At 45.4% G+C, this 24838-nt stretch overlaps 1 protein-coding gene across 16 annotated transcripts in view; it reads left to right on the top strand.

Annotated features, from left to right (window-relative positions):
- Positions 1-245: 245 nt before the first annotated feature.
- NCOR2 (nuclear receptor corepressor 2) overlaps positions 246-24838 on the top strand; it is a 344534-nt gene continuing 319941 nt past the window's right edge. For 15 of the 16 annotated variants that reach the window (XM_069960952.1, XM_069960940.1, XM_069960954.1 and 12 more), the window contains exon 1: positions 246-514. The gene's annotated coding sequence lies outside the window, so the exon portion shown is untranslated. The remainder of the gene's footprint in view (positions 515-24838) is intronic. The other variant, XM_069960945.1, reaches the window with a different exon arrangement.

Below are 24838 nucleotides of genomic sequence, written 5' to 3'. Positions count from 1 at the left end.
TTTAAAGGAAAATATATAATGTCATTAAAAGAGTCTGGCTTAGAGGATAATGAAAATAATAATAAAATATATAAATATTAATAAAAAAAATACAAAAAAATTCTGTCATAAAGAATAGGAGTCTGCCCCTTTAAGAGAAGCCCAGGGAGAAATGTGAAAGCTATTTGTTTGGTGTAAGCCTTGCTTGGATCCGTGCCATCAATCTCTTGCAGAATCACAGACACAGAAGGAGCCAAGCAAAGCATGATCACAAACTTGCTGCTCTACAGAGCACAGGGAAGCAGCCGCAGCCAGACATCTTAGCCCGCACCGAGCTCTGGATTTAACCTTGTTAAAGGAGAAGAGGAGCCGGCGGAGGTGGTCGGGGGTGGCCGGGGGCAGCTGGACGGGTCTGGCCCGGGGGAGACCGTCCATGTAGCCGCCGCGGCCGCTGACACTGGGATCAGCCCGGCTGGGAGGCTGCAGGGCGTGAGGACGAGGCTGAGGAGGGAGAAGAGCCGTTATGGATCTAGAGGTAAGCGGGGGGAGAAGAGCCCGGTGCTGGCGGATGTGTACACGGTGCTATGGAGGCGGACGTCCTCCCGTTTCATGGAGTTTGAGCCCCGGTTGGATCCCGGGGCCGCCGCCGCCTCTCCCCTCCCCGTGCCGGGAAAGTCCTGCCCGCCGCCGCCGCTACCTCATAACTTCTCCCCGCAGCGGCCTAGACGGGGCGGACGGCTCCCATGTCACCCCGGGCAGGAGGAAGGAGGACATGACAGTGAGAGGCCGTGTGTGTGTGTGTGTGAGGGGGAGAGACGCTGAGGTGTGCACTGAGGCCTAGTGCTGGCTGCGGCCATAGGGCAAGTCCTGGAGGCTGCGGCTTCTCTCTGCCGTATGTACAGGCTGCACGGCCCTGGCCCCCTACACCATGGAGGAAGAAGCTGCTGGAAGATGGAGCACATATGGCAGGGCCAAGGGAGAGGAGCAGAGCTGTGTGTGTGCAGGAGAGGAGCAGAGCTGTGTGTGTGTGTGTGTGTGCAGGAGAGGAGCAGAGCTGTGTGTGTGTGTGTGTGTGCAGGAGAGGAGCAGAGCTGTGTGTGCAGGAGAGGAGCAGAGCTGTGTGTGTGTGTGTAGGAGAGGAGCAGAGCTGTGTGTGTGTGTAGGAGAGGAGCAGAGCTGTGTGTGTGTGTAGGAGAGGAGCAGAGCTGTGTGTGTGTGTGGGAGAGGAGCAGAGCTGTGTGTGTGTGTAGGAGAGGAGCAGAGCTGTGTGTGTGTGTGCAGGAGAGGAGCAGAGCTGTGTGTGTGTGTGTGTGCAGGAGAGGAGCAGAGCTGTGTGTGTGTGCAGGAGAGGAGCAGAGCTGTGTGTGTGTGCAGTAGAGGAGCAGAGCTGTGTGTGTGTGTGCAGGAGAGGAGCAGAGCTGTGTGTGTGTGTGCAGGAGAGGAGCAGAGCTGTGTGTGTGTGTGCAGGAGAGGAGCAGAGCTGTGTGTGTGTGCAGGAGAGGAGCAGAGCTGTGTGTGTGTGTGTGCAGGAGAGGAGCAGAGCTGTGTGTGTGTGTGCAGGAGAGGAGCAGAGCTGTGTGTGTGTGTGCAGGAGAGGAGCAGAGCTGTGTGTGTGTGTGCAGGAGAGGAGCAGAGCTGTGTGTGTGTGTGCAGGAGAGGAGCAGAGCTGTGTGTGTGTGTGTGCAGGAGAGGAGCAGAGCTGTGTGTGTGCAGGAGAGGAGCAGAGCTGTGTGTGTGTGCAGGAGAGGAGCAGAGCTGTGCGTGTGTGTGCAGGAGAGGAGCAGAGCTGTGTGTGTGTGTGTGCAGGAGAGGAGCAGAGCTGTGTGTGTGCAGGAGAGGAGCAGAGCTGTGTGTGTGTGCAGGAGAGGAGCAGAGCTGTGTGTGTGCAGGAGAGGAGCAGAGCTGTGTGTGTGTGCAGGAGAGGAGCAGAGCTGTGTGTGTGTGTGTGTGTGTGTGTAGGAGAAGAGCAGAGCTGTGTGTGTGTGCAGGAGAGGAGCAGAGCTGTGTGTGTGTGCAGGAGAGGAGCAGAGCTGTGTGTGTGTGCAGGAGAGGAGCAGAGCTGTGTGTAGGAGAGGAGCAGAGCTGTGTGTGTGTGTGTGCAGGAGAGGAGCAGAGCTGTGTGTGTGTGCAGGAGAGGAGAGGAGCAGAGCTGTGTGTGTGCAGGAGAGGAGCAGAGCTGTGTGTGTGTGTGCAGGAGAGGAGCAGAGCTGTGTGTGTGTGTGTAGGAGAAGAGCAGAGCTGTGTGAGTGTGTGTAGGAGAGGAGCAGAGCTGTGTGTGTGTGCAGGAGAGGAGCAGAGCTGTGTGTGTGTGCAGGAGAGGAGCAGAGCTGTGTGTGTGTGCAGGAGAGGAGCAGAGCTGTGTGTGTGCAGGAGAGGAGCAGAGCTGTGTGAGTGTGTGCAGGAGAGGAGCAGAGCTGTGTGTGTGTGTAGGAGAGGAGCAGAGCTGTGTGTGTGCAGGAGAGGAGCAGAGCTGTGTGAGTGTGTGTAGGAGAGGAGCAGAGCTGTGTGTGTGTGCAGGAGAGGAGTAGAGCTGTGTGTGTGCAGGAGAGGAGCAGAGCTGTGTGTGCGTGCAGGAGAGGAGCAGAGCTGTGTGTGTGTGTGTGTGTGTGTGTGTGTGTAGGAGAGGAGCAGAGCTGTGTGTGTGTGTGTACAGGAGAGGAGCAGAGCTGTGTGTGTGTGTGTGCAGGAGAGGAGCAGAGCTGTGTGTGCGTGCAGGAGAGGAGCAGAGCTGTGTGTGCGTGCAGGAGAGGAGCAGAGCTGTGTGTGCAGGAGAGGAGCAGAGCTGTGTGTGTGTGTGTGCAGGAGAGGAGCAGAGCTGTGTGTGTGTGTGTGTGTGTGCAGGAGAGGAGCAGAGCTGTGTGTGTGTGTGTGTGTGTGCAGGAGAGGAGCAGAGCTGTGTGTGTGTGCAGGAGAGGAGCAGAGCTGTGTGTGTGTGCAGGAGAGGAGCAGAGCTGTGTGTGTGTGTGCAGGAGAGGAGCAGAGCTGTGTGTGTGTGTGCAGGAGAGGAGCAGAGGTGTGTGTGTGTGTGTGTGCAGGAGAGGAGCAGAGCTGTGTGTGTGTGTGCAGTAGAGGAGCAGAGCTGTGTGTGTGTGTGTGCAGGAGAGGAGCAGAGCTGTGTGTGTGTGTGCAGGAGAGGAGCAGAGCTGTGTGTGTGTGTGCAGGAGAGGAGCAGAGCTGTGTGTGTGTGTGCAGGAGAGGAGCAGAGCTGTGTGTGTGTGTGCAGGAGAGGAGCAGAGCTGTGTGTGTGCAGGAGAGGAGCAGAGCTGTGTGTGTGTGTGTGCAGGAGAGGAGCAGAGCTGTATGTGTGTGTGTGCAGGAGAGGAGTAGAGCTGTGTGTGTGCAGGAGAGGAGCAGAGCTGTGTGTGTGCAGGAGAGGAGCAGAGCTGTGTGTGTGCAGGAGAGGAGCAGAGCTGTGTGTGTGCAGGAGAGGAGCAGAGCTGTGTGTGTGTGCAGGAGAGGAGCAGAGCTGTGTGTGTGTGCAGGAGAGGAGCAGAGCTGTGTGTGTGTGTGCAGGAGAGGAGCAGAGCTGTGTGTGTGTGCAGGAGAGGAGCAGAGCTGTGTGTGTGTGCAGGAGAGGAGCAGAGCTGTATGTGTGTGTGTGCAGGAGAGGAGCAGAGCTGTGTGTGTGTGTGTGTGTGTGCAGGAGAGGAGCAGAGCTGTGTGTGTGCAGGAGAGGAGCAAAGCTGTGTGTGTGCAGGAGAGGAGCAGAGCTGTGTGTGTGCAGGAGAGGAGCAGAGCTGTGTGTGTGCAGGAGAGGAGCAGAGCTGTGTGTGTGTGCAGGAGAGGAGCAGAGCTGTGTGTGTGCAGGAGAGGAGCAGAGCTGTGTGTGTGCAGGAGAGGAGCAGAGCTGTGTGTGTGCAGGAGAGGAGCAGAGCTGTGTGTGTGTGTGTGCAGGAGAGGAGCAGAGCTGTGTGTGTGTGTGTGCAGGAGAGGAGCAGAGCTGTGTGTGTGTGTGTGCAGGAGAGGAGCAGAGCTGTGTGTGTGCAGGAGAGGAGCAGAGCTGTGTGTGTGTGTGTGTGTGCAGGAGAGGAGCAGAGCTGTGTGTGTGTGTGTGCAGGAGAGGAGCAGAGCTGTGTGTGTGTGCAGGAGAGGAGCAGAGCTGTGTGTGTGTGTGCAGGAGAGGAGCAGAGCTGTGTGTGTGTGCAGGAGAGGAGCAGAGCTGTGTGTATGTGTGCAGGAGAGGAGCAGAGCTGTGTGTGTGCAGGAGAGGAGCAGAGCTGTGTGTGTGTGCAGGAGAGGAGCAGAGCTGTGTGTGTGCAGGAGAGGAGCAGAGCTGTGTGTGTGCAGGAGAGGAGCAGAGCTGTGTGTGTGTGTGTGCAGGAGAGGAGCAGAGCTGTGTGTGTGTGTGTGCAGGAGAGGAGCAGAGCTGTGTGTGTGCAGGAGAGGAGCAGAGCTGTGTGTGTGCAGGAGAGGAGCAGAGCCGTGTGTGTGTGTGTGCAGGAGAGGAGCAGAGCTGTGTGTGTGTGTGTGCAGTAGAGGAGCAGAGCTGTGTGTGTGTGTGCAGGAGAGGAGCAGAGCTGTGTGTGTGTGCGGGAGGGCAGGTACCCTACACCTGGACATGTCACATCTGTCATGGTTTTGGTCACTTCTGACAGCGCATATAGATATATTAAATAGTTAATAAGGTTAAAGAAAGACAAGTGTCCATCAAGTTCAACCTATAACCCTACTGTGTTGATCCAGAGGGAGGAAAAACCCCTAATGAGACAGATGCCAATTGCCCCATCACAGGGAGAAAAAAAATCCTTCCTGAATAAATCCCAGGGTCAGCGTCCTATCACATGTAATCTAATGCCTATACCTTGTAATATTATATTCTTCAAGAAAAGCATCCAGGCCTCCCTTATACTTATATAATGAATCAGCCATAACATCATGTGGCAGAGAGTTCCATAGTCTCACTGCTCGTACAGTAAAGAATCTGTGTCTGCTGAAGGTTCCCCATCCCTGCTCTAGACGTAGAGAATGCCACTTGTCATGGTTTCAGACCTAGGAGTAAAAGGATCACTAGAAAGATCTCTGCGCTGTCCGTTCCTATATTTGTCGTATTTTTCTAAATTAAATAAGCCCAGAATGAGAGAGAGCGTGCCGGACCCCCAGGAGCCCCCATATACCAACAAAAATAACCGGAGCGCGCCATAGAGGACAACATTGGACCATTCATATCAATGGGGTCCAAGCACAGGGTTCAGAATTGGTCTTGCAGGCTGTCACTGTATACTTTGTATTTCTTCACTGCCAGTAACTTATGTAGCGGCAACATATTCCACAGCGCTGTTGTGCCAAAAACAAAATAAAAATAGGCCAGTGTATTTATTTGGAGTATCGATATGCAGTGTTGTGTATTGTCACATATGTGGTTTTGTAAAAGGGCTTAGGCAGTCTTAAAGGGAATTTGTATTCAGAAAATGACGTATTGGTTAAATGTTTTTATGTAAAAAAAAAAAAAATTTTAAGACTTTTTGGTGACTTTTTTTCTAATTTTCCATTTTTTTTTATGTATATTATAAAATAATCTTGAGATCTTGCAGTTCTCATTCTCACCACTGGGGCTAAAACTAAACTGAGACTTCCTGTTGTGTCTGTGGTGATAAGAGGAGGCTGCTGTAAAGTGATCTGTACAGTATTGCAGCGTCATGTGACACCGATAGATAGAGGTGACAATAGCAGCTCCCTGTGGAATGACCTCTTCATAAGTCACAGAGCGCGCTCAGTAATGTTTCACATTCATCTCAAGGGGACAGTCTCTGTCTATTGTCGTCTATGTCTGTGAGTCTTACTGTAAAGCATGTCACTAAATGCTGTTTAGAACAGCCCAGGCAATATGGCCGCCCCCATAACAATGTACAAAAAGTGAAGTTTAAAAAATTCTTATTTTTTTTTCATCCACAACTATATGATGGAGAATATTATTGGGTTTTTCCGTGTCCTGACCTGAGCATGCGACATTTGAATACCAGTTGCTGAAGAATTTAGATGCAGGCCTGGGGAGAGTCCTGAAAAACATGGATACAACCATAGTCTGTGTCCATGTTTTCCAGGTATCCCTGGGGCCGTATCCAACTTCTTCAGCCACGGATAATCAAATGCCATACGTAACCGAGCATGCAGATTTGTAACTTCTACTTAAAAAACCTTATCAGTACTTATCAGCTGCTGTATGTCCTGCAGGAAGTGGTGTATTTTTTTTTCCAGCCGGACACAGTGCTCTCTGCTGCCACCTCTGTCCATGTCAGGAACTGTCCAGAGCAGGAAAAGTTTTCTATGGGGATTTGCTACTGCTGTGGACAGTTCCTGACATGGACAGAGGTGGCAGCAGAGAGCCCTGTGTCAGACTGGAGAGAATACACCACTTCCTGCAGGACATACAGAAGCTGATAATTACTGGTAGATTGGAGATTTATTATTAGAAGTAATTAACAAGTTTGTTTAACTTTCTGGCACTACTTGATTTAAAAACAGTTTTCTCCTCCGTAGAAGCCGAAACTCCATCAGTCACCTGATCAGAGCCGAATTGCCTGCTCATTCCTGTCTGGGCATTCTCATATATGTATCTGTTTAATTTTTTTTGTTTCTGTTGCATTATTTCCTATCAAATACCAACTAAAACTTGATGGAATAGAATTACAGTGTGAACAGAGCCGTACCTTAGTTGCGTATAGCGATGCTTTTGGGGGTCAGATCCTGAAATTGTTAATGTTCAGGTGTCAAAGTGACTGTGTGCAGTAAAAGTTGCAGGAAGGTTCTTGTGACGTTACAATCTTTCCTCCGGTGAACACATTTAAAACCTTTATAAAAAAAATGGATACTAGAAAAGGAGCAAGAAGTTACATTGGAAATCTCTCATTGTGTCCTGCAATTCCCCAGTAACCCCGGCGGCTCAGGCCGCTGTATTATACAGTAAGGTGTCAGGAATGGAAACTCTGGTGTTTGTTGACATAATATTGTGCTTACCCCAAAGTATCCAACCAAAACTGCACAATGGCTCTATTCTGCTTCCCTGCATATTGCCAAGGAGTTTTTAATCTGGCAAAGATGGAGTAAAGTCTACCAAACTATCATGGTACTTTCACACATATTTAAAGGGGTATTCCACTAAAACAAACATATCTTTCGATATGTTGCTGCCCGTGGTGAGACTAATGGTGCGTTTACACAGACAGATTTATCTGACAGATCTTTGAAGCCAAAGCCAGGAACAGAATATGAAAAGGGAACACGTCATAAAGGAAAGACTGATATTTCCTGGCTTTGGCTTCAAAAATCTGTCAGATAAATCTGTTTGTGTAAATGCACCATAAAGGTAAATTCACACGGGCGTCTCGCATAAGAAATCCGCAGCTAATCCGCAATACACGTATTAATAATAATAAGAATAATATGTGTATTGCGGATTAGCTGCGGATTTCTTATGTGAGACGCCAGTGTGAATTTACCCTAAGGGTACTATTGCATGGGCCGATGAAGGCCCGATAATAACTGTAAACGAGCGCCGATCGTTACCGATGTCCTTGCAACCCTTGCTTAACTTTATACATTACCTGTCCAGGCAGCAGAGCTCCTCTTGTGGTCTTCTCCCCGGCCGGCGCTCCCGATTCTGCCGATTATTGTTCCGTGTAATAGTACCCTAACAATTCCTTCCATACTTGTTATTATCTACTCAGTCTACTTCCCCCAGTTCTGAGCTGCTGCTGCTTTCTGCTGAAGACACAAAAATCTGTGTGTGAGCTTTTCTGTCTCCCCCCTCTCTTCTTAAACGGCTGATGTAACCAAGTCCCTGGTAGGCTTTATCTGCAACATTGTAGCTTATTTTTAATGCTGGGAGGGTTATTCTAAAGTTCTGAAGTTGCTTATGAACTCACTGTGATTAATCCTGCCAGCATTACAAAGAAGCTACAAAGTTGCAGATTAAGGCAGTCAGGGACTAGTTTACATCAGCCGTCTCAGAAGGGAGGAGGGGGAGACAGAGAAAAAAAACTCACAGACAGATGCTTGTGTTTTCAGCAGAAAGTAGCAGCTCAGAACTGGGGGAAGGAGACTGAATAGATAATAACAAGTATGGAAGGAATTGTTAATCTCACCATGGGCAGCAACATATCAAAAGTTATGTATGAGTGGAATACTCCTTAAATCTGCAGCACATGGTGCGGGATGAATTATAACCAATTCTGACGGAGCTGCGGGGGACGTCAGTAATGTATGCTTACCTGTCCTGCACCCTGTTTATCTGCATCACTGTATTAAAAATATGAAGATGCAGGAACAAGTGTGCTGCTCAATTTTGAAGAGGTTGTGGCACCTGTACCAGCACCTTAAAAGGGTACTCTGGCGGCGGAAAAAAATCAAATCCGCTTGTACCAGAGACTTACACAAATTTGTAAATTACTTATTTTTAAATATCTCCAGTCTTCCAGTACTTATCAGCTGCTGTATGTCCTGCAGGAAGTGGTGTATTCTCTCCAGTCTGACACACTGCTCTCTGCTGCCACCTCTGTCCATGTCAGGAACTGTCCAGAGCAGCAGCAAATCCCCATAGAAAACCACCATTTTGCTAAATAAGGATTTAGGTGTATGGACGGTTATATAACTTGTAACTAGATATTTGCCTACTGTTCTACTTTTCTTTCCTTCTGTTGGATTTGTATGTTGTACTGTTTACAATTGTACAATTGTTCTTAATTGAACTCTGTTGAAACCCAATAAATATATTGAAACAGAAAACCTCTTCTGCTCTGCACAGTTCCTAACATGGACAGAGGTGGCAGCAGAGAGCACTGTGTCAGACTGGAAAGAATATACCATGTCTTACAGAGCATATAGCAGCTCATAAGTACTTTATAAGTAAATTGAAATAATTTATAATTCTGCCATTAGTTTGAGAAAAATGACTTTTTACCAGAGTACCCCTTTAAAACAACTGATCTGCAGAGTTTCCAGGAGTCAGGCCCCTGTTGATGTAATATTGATGGCCTATAGTCAGGGTTGACTGTTATATTATATATCTATACTGCTTGTGCAGTAACGCTTTGGCTGTGGGACATGATGGGAGTTGTAGTTTTGCAACAGCTGGAGAGCCAAGGTTCTATTCCCCGGCTATAGGGTATGCAGGCAGCAGGATACACTCTAGAAGTCAATGCAAACATTGCCCCGGGAAGAGTCCTTCCTCTCAGAAGTCATGCAGGGTAAAGTAATATATTTACAGAAGCTATGCAATGGAACCGGAGAAAGTATGCAGCTTATGGTTTCTTATAATAGAAGCTAAGGCTGGTGTCATGTCTTCTGACAGGGTAACAGTGGAGATAACATTGAAGTGACATCTGCATTGTTTTTGTGCAGCTGCATTATTCATACTGGTTCTGCTAAGGTGTTTTCTTAAAGGGGCACTCCAGCAAAATTAATAATAATAATAATAATAATATTATTTATTTTTTTTCCAAATCAACTGGTGTCAGAAAGTGCTAGCAATTTGTAATTTACTTCTATTTAAAAAAAACAAAAAAAAACTCCAGTCTTCCAGTACTTATCAGGTGCTGTATGTCCTACAAGAAGTAATGTATTCTTTGCAGTATGACACAGTGCTCTCTGCTGCTACCTCTGTGCATGTCAGGAACTGTCCAGAGCAGCAGCAAATCCCCATAGAAAACCTCTCCTGCTCTGGACAGTTCCTGACATGGACAGAGGTGGCAGCAGAGAGCAGTGTGTCAGACTGGAAAGAATACATCACTTTCTGCAGGACATACAGCAGCTGATAAGTACTGGAAGACTGTAGATATTTTCCTAGAAGTAAATTACACTTTTATGGCACCAGTCGATTTGATTTTTTTTCTTCTTTTTTGCTGGGTTATCTCTTTAAAGAATGACGCATCCTGTTGTTTTCTTTGCTATTGGAATTCCATTGCATCTGACAACTTCCTAGGCTTTTCACTTATAGGTTTACCTTTATATGTTTGGACTGTGTGTTGTTTCACATATTACTCAGGCAGCATCTATGGCACGTTCTCCGTTGGCAGCCATAGGCTTCCTTTAGCGCCAGTGATATTGTCGCTCTGGCATAAGGTAGTTTGAATTACAACTTCCGAGTTAATAAGTTTCCAGGGACTTGGCACGCTGAGATGTCTGCATTTTTCTGAAGTCTCCTTACTGCACTGCTGATGGCTACACCCTGACCGGGAACCAATACAGTTTGCAGCATAAATATCTATTATTCTATTCTGCAGAATATAATAAATTGGAAAACAATACATACAGTTTAATATTTTCTAAGGGTCCATTTACACAGATTATCTGCCAAAGATTTGAAGCCAAAGCCAGGAATGGATTTGAAAAGAGGAAAAAGCTCAGGCTTTCCTTTGTGACCTGATCTCTGTTTTATAGTCTGTTCCTGGCTTTGGCTTCAGATCTTTGGCAGATAATCTTTCTGTGTAAATGGATCCTTATGCTGCGTTTACACGGAGCGATAATTCGCCCAATCGATCGTTTAACGATTTTGAATCAACGATTTGGTTTTTATAACGATCAGCGTTTAGACAGATAAATCGTTAGAAAAATGGTTTGAAAATTCGTAAGGAAAATCGTTATGGCGATCGTTTTTAAGATCACTTAAGCCCATTTACGTAGGGTAAATCGGTGAAAGAGTGTTTACACGAAGTGATCTGCAAATTTTTTTGTGAACGACGATTTGAGAACATGTTGAAAGATCAATATGAACGATTTCTCGCTCGTCGTTGCTGTGTTTACACGGAACAATTATCGCTCAATTGCGATCGTTATTGTGAAAATTTGAACGATAATCAATCCTGTATAAACGCAGCATTAGTTTGTCAGGTATAGCTTGATTATGTAATAATGATCATAAAAATAATCCTTTTTCGACGATCAATGATTAAAGATAAACTGCTACTGCGAACGACGTCTTATTACATGCGCACGATTTGCAAACGATCAACGATAAAAATAGGTACAAATTCTATTAAACCACCAGCGATTTCTCGTTGGTCGTTTAATCGTTGCCTGCTATTACACTAAATGATTATCGTTCAAATCTTAACAATTAATTTTTCGAACGATAATCGTTTCGTGTAATACCACCCTTATTCTCCTAATCGGTACTTTAGATTTTTAAATACAAGTAAATTACATTTCTATTCAACTTTCTGAAATCAGTTGATTTTAAAAGAAAGATATTTACTGGAGTACCCCTTTAAACAGGAGGCACAGAATAAAAATGTGCAAAGAAATGTGACATGTATGGTTCCACTTTAAGGGTGCGTTCACACGTACAGGATCTGCAGCAGATTTGATGGCGCAGATTCAAAGCAAATCAATTCTGGGCCAGCAAATCTGCTGCAGATTCTGTACATGTGAACGCACCCTAAAATTTACTTTAGAATCATTGGGAGCTTAAAGTAAGGGTGCTAACACACACGACCGATGTGCAACAGATACGCAGCAGATTTGATGCTGTGTTCAGTTATTTACATCAAATCTGCTGCGTATCCGCTGCGTATCTCAGCAGAAAATTCACTGCAATACGGTGTGTGTGTGAAGCTACCCTAAAGCTGCAGTGAAAATACATCAAAGTCTGTACCAAAATTTGCACCCTGGATTCTGTGGTGATTTTGAGGCGGTATTTTCAGCATGTTTTTTTTGTGACTGTGAACATGTCCTAAGGGTATGTTCACACTGAGTAAATCAGATGGAATCCCGCCTGCTTTAGAGTGCCATAGCCTGTATATGGGAGAGTGCGCTTCTCCGCTGCTGCCGCCGCTCTCCGCTCAGGGAAGTGACATGTCACTTATTTGAGCGGAGAGCGGCGGTAGTGGAGGAGGCGCTCTCCCATAAACAGGCTATGGCACACTGAGGCAGCCGGGATTCCACCTGATTTACTCAGTGTGAACATACCCTTAGGGTACAAACCCACACACCGTATACACAGCAGATACGCAACAAATAAGCAGCAAATACGCAGCAGATTTGTTGGTACAGATTTGATGCTGTGTTCAGTTATTTAGATCTAATCTGCTGCGTATTTGCTGCGTTTTTGCTGCGTGTTTGCTGCGTATCGCAGCAGTAAATACGCTGCATATACGGTGTGTGGGTTTATACCCTTAGGGTAGCTTCACACTTACCCGATTCACAGCGGATTTCATGCTGCAAGTTTGCAGCGAAATCCACTGCGAATCCTGGTAGCGTGATTCTCAATGGAGTTACATACCCGCAGCGGAATTTTCATCCCGCTGTGAGTATGTAACCCGGCACCTTTAACCACCCGCAGCCCGGAGCGTACATTACCTGCTCGGTGCCATGGTCGTCGGTCCCGCTCAGCCAATCAGTGACTGCAGCGGGGCCGTGCACTAATTGACTGAACAGGACCAACGGGAGCCGGAGCCTCCCATGAAAACTCCGCTGCGGGTATTGAACCCCATTGAAAATCACACTACCAGGATTCGCAGTGGATTTCGCTGCAAACTCGCAGCTTGAAATGTGAAGCTACCCTTACGGTGGAAAAATGTGTCTATAATTTATAAAGGTTCTTGAAAATATGATCAGACAACTTCTAACATTCTGCAGAGACACGTCTAAGGTTTTGATCTGGGGTCGGAGTGTTTGCCACCCCACTGATCTCTGGATATAGCCATGAGAAGTGCACGGCTGAGCGCCCCGACTCCTTGTTATCTCGCTGCTACTGTACAAGTGGACATGTGACGCTAAAAGACTTATGGATGGCGGTAAGACTGAGATGGCAGGGAACGGGGAAAGAACTGCTCAGCCTCTGTCTTAATGATCTGTGGGGATCTGAATGCTCAGACCGCGACTGGTCAAAAAACTTGACACGTTAACATTTTAGGTTTCATTCCTTTTTCCTTTATTAAAATATACAATAAAACACACTGTATGATTGGTGTGAACTGGGACGTTATATGTGTGAATGTCCCTAAAAGCGTTATTATAACCTGCCGCAAGCCGCGTCCTCTGTTCTGCTGTGCCGTACGCTGGAACACAAGTGCTTTGTTAATGAAGTTGAGGTTATTTCTTAGTCCTGAGACATTCTGTACCGCTTTCCGTGTAATGGAATAAAGGCTTACCTTGCTGGGAATCCATCCAATGCACAGACAAATTCTAACTCAGAACAGAGAAACGTTCTATCCGGATAACCTGGATTTCACAGATTTGTGGTCAGCAGGATTTGTGCTACGTTTAGAACGTCCGGAAGTCCTGGTATAAAACCATTTGCTGTTCTGTGTTGATATTATGGTAGCCAAAATGCTTAGTTTCACCCCAAGGCCTTGTGAGGCCAATTCAGCGGGGGCACCATTTTTCTGTGGAGACGGACCTCTAGTTCTATCCTGTGCAGAGCACGGTTGTGTGTTACCTCGGCCGTCATTCTGTACCTCCTGTCACCATTGGACGAGTGTCCCATACCTACATGAAGAGCTGTATTCACATTGAAGTGTGAGCGTTCGTTAGGAGTTAGATAGGAGGCTGAGCTCTTCCTATATTGGCCTTTTTACAGTGGTGTTTTTCCGAGATTACCTCCCCAAACTTTTGGAACGTACCTGTTTAGTATTTCGGTCTCGTCATAAAATGTTGAGTGTTAGGGAGCTAAGTTTCTTACCTTCATCCTTTGCACCGTTCCTGTGATAATAAGAGTTTATTCCATGTGTAAATATGTCATTTTGGTACACTGGTGGCGGGGCTACCCCTGCCGACCCGCTCTGCTGATATATTTATTAGAAGGGGCGGAGCAGCTGGGGTGGACCGGTGCACTGGGGGTGGTAGCCCCGCCCTCAGTGCACCAAAACAACATATTTGCATATGGATTACACTCTTAATATTGCGGAAACTGATGCTGCGTTTACACGGAGCGATAATTCGCCCAATCGATCGTTTAACGATTTTGAAGCAACAATTTGGTTTTTATAACAACCAGCGTTTAGACAAATAAATCTTTAGAAAAATCGTTAATGCTATCCTTTTTTAGATCGCTTAAGCCCATCTTTCACATAGGGGGGAATCTTTGAAAGACTGTTTACACGAAGCGATCTGCAAATTCTTAGCGAACGACGATTTAAGAACATGTTGAAAGATCAAAATGACCGATTTCTTGCTCGTCACTTGATTGTTTGCTGCGTTTACACAGAATGATTATCGCAGATGTGGTTGGTAAATCTACAATAACTGAATGTAAACCTGCCTGGTATATACATATATCTATCCTAGCGCTCCACACTGATGAGGGGCAACACCCCGAAACAGCTGTATGTGGATGGGTCCTTCCCGGAGGGATATCTGGCTAATCCTGTGTTTTGAGACTCTTCAATGAGGCTCCACGGGCTCCTCTTTTCTATATTCATGTTTCCCAGGGGGCAATGCACCTAGGACTTCACTGCATTGAGCGCTTTCACTAGCAGCCGGCAGTGTTGTCGTTTGGCTGGTCTCCCTGAGTTCAGCAATCTGTTTCTCTTAAGAATAAGAAGGGAAATACTAATAGGGCAGATGGTCTTTTTCTTTCGACAGTCATCTATGTTTCTATGATAAGTGTCACCTCCTATGTGCCTGTATGCTATACTGTATTTGTTAAATGACTGTATTAATACAGGACTGAATGGGAAGTGAAATGACTGGTTTGCAGAAGGTTCTGGATCAGTGCCAGTGTCAGGCTCCATAATGAATCACCTGACCTGAATACATCCGTCTCCTTTACCAGCGGGTGAGACGCAGTGAGAACGTTTTCAGCTATGATCGCGATGCCGCTCTGTGTGTCCGTTTCTCGTTCCAAGACTGTAACCCCAGACTAACTCCAGCTGGCAGGTCAGGAATAGGTGGCCTGGCTGTCAGGCTGTGTTCACACGTGCAGTAACACAATGAAAATATAATGTGTATGCATCATTTATTTGCATTATTATTAATCATCACATTGCAGTCTAGCCACCCTTTTATTGTGTTTACTCTAATGTGTGTGAACATGCCCTAAGAGGTCACCAATCATCCCTCTGGATGTGTGTGTGTATATGTAATATCGTAATTCCTCTTCATGATATGTTCAGACGTATTATTAAAGGGGAACTATCGTCAGGTTAGAGGAATCCAACCTGCTAATATGTCCCTATTGCACAGGAGGAACTAAGGAGGAGGATATGTCTCTTACCTTCCCCCTCTGCGCCATTCCGGTGCAGTTAGTAGTTTGCTCCACGGTCCGGTAGGACCATTCGGAACACTGCCCGCCAAAGTGCCAATCCGGCCCACCCTTGGCTGGGCCACTCCATTCTTTATCATTAGGAAGTTGCGGACTGGCCGGGAGCAGAAAAGGGCGGACAGTGCACCCACCTGTCTTACCAGATTGTGGAACACGCAACTTACTGCACCAGAACAGCGTCTCTTGTGCAAAAGGGATGTATCAGCAGGTTAGGTATGTTCACACCTCGTTTTCGGTCCCACATCGAGCTGCAAGTCAGGAATCTGCGAAAAAAGGATGCGGACGTGCAGCACTTTTTTGGGGGGACCGGGGAGGAGGTGGTTGAAATAAGACGTTCACTTACCTCCCCGGTTCTAGCGGCGGGTCCCGCATCACGGCTATCCGGTCTCAGGGCCGCTCAGCCACTCAGTGAAGGAGGCGGGATCCGAGCGGACTTCACACGGATCCCGCCTCCTTCACTGAGTGGCTGAGCGGACCTGAGACGTCACGTCTCGGGGCCGCGTCAGACACCCGGAAGTGGCCAGGAACCGGGGACCGGAGTGCCGTGATGCGGGATCCGCCGCTGGAACCGGTTTAGTAAGTGAACGTCTTTTATTTCAGCCACCTCCTCCCCGGTCCCCCCAAAAAAGTGCACCCCCGCCCCCCCCGCCGGAGCACCCCTTTAAATGAGCAGGACGGAGTCATTATGTGACTACATTCTGCTTATTTACGGGATGTACACAGCTTTTGTGCAGGACTCAAAAGCGTGGTCGAGTACACTTTTGAGTCCTGCACAAAGCAGTGTACGTCCCGCAAACGAGCAGAACACAGTCACATAATGACTCCGTCCTGCGTCAATGTGGCCGTCGTCCGCACGTCCGCATCCTTTTTTCACTGATTCCTGACGTGCAGCCAGACGTGGGACCGAAAACGAGGTGTGAACAAGCCCTTAGGCTGGGTTTACACTACGTTTTTGCAATCTGTTTTTTTGGTTTTTTTTCATCAGCTTTTTGCAAAAAAAAAGGAGGAAAACTGACTAAAAAAAAAGGATGCATTTGTGTGCATCCATTTTGATCCGTTTTACCATTGACTTCCATAATGAAAAAAATGGATAAAAACTGATCCGTTTTTTTAACGGACACAAAAGTAAGGTCAGCTATGTTTTTGTGTACGTTAAAAAAAAAAGATCCGTTTTTTTATAATGGAAGTCAATAGAAAAACGGGTGCACACAAATGCATCTGTTTTTTCTATCCGTTTTTGTGTGGATGAAAAAAAACAGATTGCAAAAACGTAGTGTGTACCCAGCCTTAGACCTGATAGCTAATAGTTCCCTTTTAAATTGAATGTACCACTTCTTGTACGTTTAAAATTTTTATTTTTTTATGACCTGATGATCCCATTGATTCGGATAGTTTTTGAAACTGTCGCCCGGTTCCCGCCGTCTGCGCTGGTGCCTTGAAATATAAATGGACCTCTTGGTGCACTGGTGGTAGGCCCAGCGCTTCGATATCCCCTCCGGGCGGGGAGAAGATATTGGTGCACTGGGGGCAATGAGCCTGTCTCCAGTGCACCAAGCTGCCCTGTTTGCATGACGGGAACCGAGCTGCAGTTTGAAAAATGGACGGCACCACCGGGAAGTGGTACATACGCTTTACAGATGCGTAGTTCAGTAGAAAAGGAAAAGACTGTGACTGTCACTTTCTTTTATGTGATGATGGCATGAAACGAGCAGCACACCTGTTACACCTGCTGTCGAGACCCAGGACATGAGCGCAACGCCTGCCAGAAAGCGGCAAGGACATTTCAATGAAGCTCCTCTTCATAAAAGCAGCTGCATGTTTACCGCTCTTCAGTGGTAAATGGCGTTCATAAAGTGATGTAATTATTTGTACGCTGCGCCGAGCTCCCAGTTCATCTTTTTGTTAGCGTTTAATGTACGCAGCCATCGCTGTCAGCATTGTTCATCTCGGCACGATATTTCAGCGTCTCAGAAACGATATAGCATTTGATCTCAACGGTTTCTTCTGGTGCTTTGTTGTGTTTGACTGGGTTCCTGTGAAAAGTGGCAATGTGATACTGTGAGATGCTGGCTCCTATTAATGTAGGTGTTTTGCAAACTGAATTTTAATTAGGTTATCATATTCGGTATTTATAGCGCCTTGCCGAGCCAAACAGAACCTCTCTGGAAAATTTTCGTTGATTTTAAATTTACTTTTTTTAAATGTAAGAATGTTCTCGCGAGAAGGTAATTTTTTATTTTTATTTTTGCTCTTGTACTGTAGGCTTGAAAACATTGATGGTGTGAAAGATCAGTTTAAGTGTCAGGCATCAAAAGTTCCGGTGCTTTCCGGTTACCACAGGAACCACCCTGTAAAGCTATCCTGCAGTGTTAAAGGGGTTATCCAGTGTTACAAAACCATGGCCACTTTCTTCCAGAGACAGCACGGCTCTTGCCTCCAGTTTGGGTGCAGGTTTTGTAAGGGTCCGTTCACACAGAAAGATTATCTGACTGCCAAAGATTTGAAGCCAAAGCCAGGAATGGATTTGAAAAGCGGAGAAATCTCAGGCTTTCCTTTATGACCTGATCTCTGTTTATAGTCTGTTTCTGGCTTTGGCTTCAAATCTTTGGCAGATAATCTGTCAGATAATCTTTCTGTGTAAATGGACGCAAGTCGTTCTTTTACACAGAAAGATTATCTGACAAATTATCTGTAAAAGATCTGAAGCCAAAGCCAGAAACAGACAGAGATAAGGTCATAAAGGGAAGCCTGAGATTTTTCCTCTTTTCAAATCCATTCCTGGCTTTGGCTTCAAATCTTTGGCAGATAATCTGTCAGATAATCTTTCTGTGTAAACGGACCCTAACTCTGCTCCATTTAAAGTGACTGTACCACCAGGCCCAGGCTGAAGCACTGGAGGCGGCCGACCCACCCGCAGTGGGAAGAAACCCCAGCCCCTCCATGACAGGACTCCATTAGAATCAATGGAACCTTATCATAGAGGGGCTAGGATTTCCTCCACTAAGGGTGGGTCGGCCCGCCTCCAGTGCTTCAGCCTGGGCCTGGTGGTACAGTCACTTTAAGTAAATGGAGATTAATTGCAAACCACACCTGAAGTCAAGAACAGAGCAGTGCTGTCTCTGAAAGAAAGTGACCATGCTTTTGTAGTGCTGGATAACCCCCGTTAAGAGCATGAGACTGAACAAGGCATACAGGATAAGAAGGTGTAGATAGTAGTCTGCTGAGAATTGCCTGTATAAGGGTCCATTAACATTAAACGATTTGCCGCAAACGAGCACTGAGATCAGCGCCTTTACATGGCACCACGAATTAAGCAGCCGGGCTGCACGAACAATGCATGTATTATTTGTGCAGCCATGGAAACTGACAGCATGGATATGCATATATCTGTGCTATCAGTTTCCAGATCACACAGCAGTACATACTTGCCTAGTACGCTGCTGCTGTGATCCAGCATCCTGTTCTCCGTCTCCTGTCTAGTCGCTGTATCTTCAGGCCCTGCCTTTTCTATGTGTTAATCATTCTGGAGGAGGAGGCATTCTAAAGATACAGCAGCAAAGTCCGAGAACAGGATGCTGTATCACAGCAGCAGCACACTAGGTAAGTATGTACTGCTGTGTGATCTGGAAGCCGGCAGTACAGTGTATATATATATTCACAGAAAAATGCGCGTCCGACAACGATAAGTTTTGAAGCCTGCGCTAAAGACACGATCAGCTGAGGATCCGGCATTTTCCCACGCCTCAGGTGATCGTTGTCATCGCTTTTACATGAGGAGATTGTTGGCTGCAGAAGCATTTCTTGCAACACTCCTTGCTGAAAATTTTCCTGTGTAAAAGGCCCTTAGGAGTAGTGAATCTACCTTCCCTGTGCTGTCTTCTGCAGATACTTATTGATATTAAGGGGTAGTTCACATAAAAATTTCTTTTAAATCAACTGGGGCCAGAAAGTGGCAGAGATTTGTAACTTACTTCTATTACTAAATTCAAGCCTTCTAGTACTTATTGGCTGCTGTATGTCCTGCAGGAAGTGGTGTATTCTTTCCAGTCTGACCCAGTGCTCTCTGCTGCCACCTCTGTCCATGTCAGGAACTGTCCAGAGCAGGAGGGTTTTTTTTTTTCTTTAAAGATATTTTATTAAAGGTTTTTGAGGTTTTTTTATGGGGATTTGCTACTGCTCTGGACAGTTCCTGACATGGACAGAGGTGGCAGCAGAGAGCACTGTCAGACTGGAAAGAATCCGCCACTTCCCGCAGGACATACAGCAGCTGATAATTACAGGAAAACTTTAAAATTCTTAAATAGAAGTAAATTACAAATTAATATAACTTTCTGACCCCATTTGATTTGAAAGTTGTTTTTTTTTTTCCCTCCAGAGTACCCCTTTAATAGTTAACGGAGTACACAAATTTTCGATTACTAAGTAACCACACATTGCCCATCTACGTTATTTTTTGGCACATATTCCCGTTTCCTCGTGGTCTTTGTATGATCCATAGGATACAATTACATATTATTATTATATTATAATTATTGATTGATGTAATGAGCAGAGTTCCTCCGTCGTGTGCTCGCTGCCTGGATAGGTGACATGTTGTTCGGCACAATACTAAGCTATAGGCCGGATATCATTGAACGCGTGTACTATTTATTGCTGAGCTTGCTCAATGGTTACATGATCCATAATAGCTATGAGGAACCTTTGCCCCATTTCTTGCTGGAGGGCCTTGTGTTTAGTGTCATGCCTCTTGTGCAATGCACATGACTTTACCTTGCCTCCTGCGGAGTTTCCCTTTACCACTGCAGAGCTCAGCGAGGAGGATGTGAGGACAAGCAGAGTGATATCTTGTCTCCCACACTGATGGAGAGATTTTGCTGAATATTCATGATCCTTTGCTCTGTTAGGCTTAATCTAACTTTAAAGAAGCCTTGCACTAAGCAGCCGTCCTGTCAGTGAGGTCTAAATAATTGACGAGTGCGCATCAATGCCTGCCATGGCTTTCCAGAAAACTAGCAGAGAATCCGCAGCTCAGGCAGGTCCTAGGCTTATTGCAGAACGTTACAGTCGCCGATCTATTTCATGTTTAATGCTTTGAGTGCTGAGAGGTGGCTGAGACGTACAGGAATACATGCATTGTATGACATATATATATATATATATATATATATATATATATATATATATAGTAAATGTCATAGTGTATCTCTTCACAGAAAAATTTTTCATTAAGTTTAAAGGTGTATTCCGCTCAAACATAACTTTTGATATGTTGCTGCCCATGACGAGACCAACAATTCTTTCCATACTTGTTATTATGTATTCAGTCTCCTTCCCCCAGTTCTCAGCTGCTGCTTTCTGCAGAAGAACAAAAAAAAAAAATCTGTGTGTTAGCTTTTTTCTCCGTGTCCCCCCCCCCCCCCTCCCTTTCCACTGAGATGATTGATGTAAACAAGTCCCTATCTGTAACTTTGTAATGCCGGGAGGTTCATCAGCAACTTGACCTGAGATGAATCCCCCCAGAATTACAAAGAAGCCACAAAGTTGCAGAAACAGACAGCCAGGGAATTGTTTACATTAGCTATCTTGGAAGGGAAGGGGAGGAGGGGGAGACAGAGAGAAAAGCTCACACACAGTTCTCTGTGTCTTCAGCAGAAAGCAGCAGCTCAGGAGTGGGGGAAGGAGAATGAATAGATAATAACACGTATGGAAGGAATTGTTAGTCTCACTATGGGCAGCAATATATCAAAAGTTATGTTTGAGTGGAATACCCCTTTAGATGAAATCTGTTATAGTTTAACTAGTGTCACAGTACCAGTTAGGGGTTAGAATCACTCATTACAGGCATAGATTATAAGATAATAAGTTTCTTACAGCACACCACACATATAGACTGTCCATCCAGACGACAGGGTTAGTGAATATAACCTTAAAGGAAACTTGTCACGCTGAGGTCTGGAACAAATCCCTGTTATAAAATCTTACATACTTACCATCCTGGTCCCGGTGACCCTCTGTATGTTGATCCAGTCACATAGAAATAACTGATTTTCTTTGGAGACTGTGGAGATGACTCCATAGTTCGGCCTTCTCCCAGTCTCCTTTTAGCTTGATCGACTTTCTTCTTCATCATCTTCTCGCATTGGATCTGGCGATGGCACATGCACAGTTACTGTTCCTCTGAAACTTCTCTGTGTACTGCACATGCACAGCAGAAGGATTGGATGGGACCTGAAGACTGTCAGTCAAGATTCAGGAGGCGTGGATGGGGGGCATTGCTGCAGGGGCCTCGTGAATTCAGCAGAAAAGAAGAATCGATTATCTCTCCGCCACCAAGAGCGTCACCAGGGTGGTAAGTATGAAAATCTTTATGCCCTGGTCCCCAGCGTGTTAGGTTCCCTTTAACACATTTCCACAGCTTTCTATCTGGACTGAGTAATTTCTTACAGACCTTGAGACATGGCGGTAGATAAGGATATGCTCACACTGTTGTCTGTTCTGAGCCTGTCAGCGGTCCCAGCAGATTGGATGGGTAGACTAGCGCTGTGTATAATGCTCTTCTTACATAACAATAGTAATCGTGATGGAATTGTGCCTCTTTGTCCTAGATCACTGTGATGACTAACAATCACCAGTTTAGTCTGGCACGGTGCTGGTGGCATCGGTTGGAAGATCAATCTCACGGACAATTGATTGGCCGCATTGTAACTTATCACAGTCCCATGTGTGTCGGTGAGCTCAGACCCTATGTATATGGTAGTTCTCTCAGGTACCAGTTTCTTCGTACTGTAACTGAAGAAGAATGGTAATACATACATAACAAAGCAGCGTGCAATACTTGATAAAAATCAATGGTAACTGCATCATCTTAACAGTGTGGTCTCTATTTAGTGACATTGGATTGTAAGAACTAGGGTAGAGGGCCCCACGAGACGTGCACCGACTAATACGTGAGCCAAGCTGCTGTTTGCCTAGACTCAATGGGAGTTATATAAGATATGGAAAACGTCAGTGTAGTGGCCCTGTTACACGGGACGATTATCGTGCAAATTAACGCTATATCGTTCGACTTTAAACGATCGTTTTGTGTAAATGCAGGCAATGATCAAACGGCCTACGAGAAATCGTTCACCGTTCGTTTTTTGCTGGCACCAAAATCATCGCTAATCGCTGTAATTCCGCATTCGTTCACTAATCGTTCAGTGTAATTCCACATCGTTCCTTTATTTGCCGGAATCAGATGGAGTAAACGATTGTAGTAACGGTTGTAACTAACGACTATCGTTCTGTGTAATATGGTGAACGATTTCAGGTTAAGCCTCTATTACACGGGCCAATTCAGAGGAGCAAACGAGCACCGACTTGTCAGGTCAGCGCTCGCTTGCTCCTTGTTCCCTGCTTGCTGCCGGTGCTATTACACACGCTGACAGCAAGCAGGTAAGAGCTGCGGGGGGGGGAGCTGCGGGGGGCTGCCTGTGTGATCACTAGATCGTCCGGGCAGCCCATAGCAGATAGCAGCGGTCTGCTGCCGCCACTCCTATTCTGCGGGGGCGCCGACAGCATATCGCTGCTACCCTGATCGTTGATTTTTCAACACATTGAAAGACAACGATTAGCCATCATCATGCATGTCGGCTAATCGCTGTCTTCTATTACACAAGATGATTATCGGCTGTAACGGACGATAATCGATTTGTTTAACAGGGCCTTTACTGATAAACAATCTTGTTTGCAATTATTAATCGCTAAAAATCACTTTGTCTAATAGGACCCTAACATTTTAGGGCCACGTTTCCATGTAGTAAACCACCGGCCGTTCCGTGACCCAACTGGGTCGCGGAATAGCCAGTGTCAGAGAAGATAATTTTTAGCTATTACTGCATGATCTTCACTGCTGCTTAATTCAGATGCGGGCAAATCCGTGCGCACCCGCATCCGAATTCCACTGCACTGACATGTTTTTTAGGACGCTATTCAATAAATAGCGGCCACAGAAAACTGACATGTCAGTCTCTTGTTGCGCCGCTAGAGATCCCGGCCGGAGCGTATACTATGTGTATGTAAATATATACTATGTGTATACACTCCTGCCGGGAACTTACGTATGTTCCGTTGTAACAGCGGTCATGATTATTATTACAAAACGTACGTAGTGTGAACATAGCCTAATTGTAGAGTTCATAGGGAATTGTTTGCTTTTATTTATGTATTTTTTTTATCATTTATTTTGAGAATCATTTGAGCTGGTTTGGTTTCATTTACACAAACTCCGATATTTGCAGATTCTGGATTCCCAGGCTGTAGCAATTGAGCACCGAGGATCAAATATATATATAATATATATATATATATATATATATATATATATATATATATATATATATATAATCGCCATAATATTGCCTCTTTTCTATTACAATCCACTAAAAGACACTAAGAATTCCAGATCAGATGTTAGACATTAAGGGAAAAAAAAAAAAAAATAATCTTGGAGCAGAGGTCGTCTCCCCATAGGGGGGTGTGTTAGGACTTTTGAAAGGCGGATGTTGGCGCTGTCACTTCTGGTAGCCATTCTACGGATTACTGAAGCAGAAATTGACACTGACCGTAGAGGAGACTATAAAAATGATCTGGCTAAAAGCAAGAAGGATTTCCCCAGCGACTCAGCAAGGACATTTAATTCTGGAGATGCGACTTTTTAACCCTTATCGTTGCTCGGAATTTTCTCTTACTATTCTGAGATCACTGTGTGTAGTTATGACCGTATGAAAAGGCATTTATGCCCGTTCCACGATAAATCATCACATTCTTTTAGTTTATCAAATAGAGATTTGATGCATACAGTACAACAGTTTGTTGTTGTAGCGGTGTTGCTTAGAGATGCTGTGATCTTATATTTAAATGTTTCTTAAAGGGGTTCTAAACCAAAATTTATTTGCTTTCAAATTAGAAATCGCCAGAGATTTGTAATTAACGTCTATTAAAAAAAATCTACAGTCTTCCAGTACTTATCAGCTTCTGTATGTCCTGCAGGAAATGGTGTATTCTCTCCAGTCTGACACAGTGCTCTCTGCTGCCACCTCTGTCCATGTCAGGAACTGTCCAAAGGAGAAACAAATCCCTATAGAAAACATCTCCTGCTCTGGACATGTTCCTGTCCAAGAATACACCACTTCCTGCAGGACATACAGCAGCTGATAATTACTATAAGACTAGAGATTTTTTTAAAAGAAGTAAATTGCAAATCTATATAACTGACACCAGTTGATTTTGAAAAAAAAAATCATTTTCACAATTATTACACAAGATTGTTTTTCCAAGCATAGTGCTTGAATAAATAGCCCTAATGTGGGATTGATATCTATCTATTTATCTATCTATCTATCTATCTATCTATCTATCTATCTATCTATCTATCTCCTATCTATCTATCTATCTCCTATCTATCTATCTATCTATCTATCTATCTATCTATCTCCTATCTATCTATCTGTCTATCTATCTATCTATCTATCTATCTATCTATCTATCTATCTATCTCCTATCTATCTCCTATCTATCTATCTATCTATCTCCTATCTATCTATCTATCTCCTATCTATCTATCTATCTATCTATCTATCTATCTATCTATCTCCTATCTATCTATCTGTCTGTCTATTTATC

This window comes from Dendropsophus ebraccatus, chromosome 3 (assembly GCF_027789765.1).
Source record: "Dendropsophus ebraccatus isolate aDenEbr1 chromosome 3, aDenEbr1.pat, whole genome shotgun sequence".
In the NCBI taxonomy this organism is placed as follows: Eukaryota; Metazoa; Chordata; class Amphibia; order Anura; family Hylidae; genus Dendropsophus; species Dendropsophus ebraccatus.
Note: the sequence above shows the minus strand (reverse complement) of the source record. Positions and strands in the feature narration are given on the sequence as shown.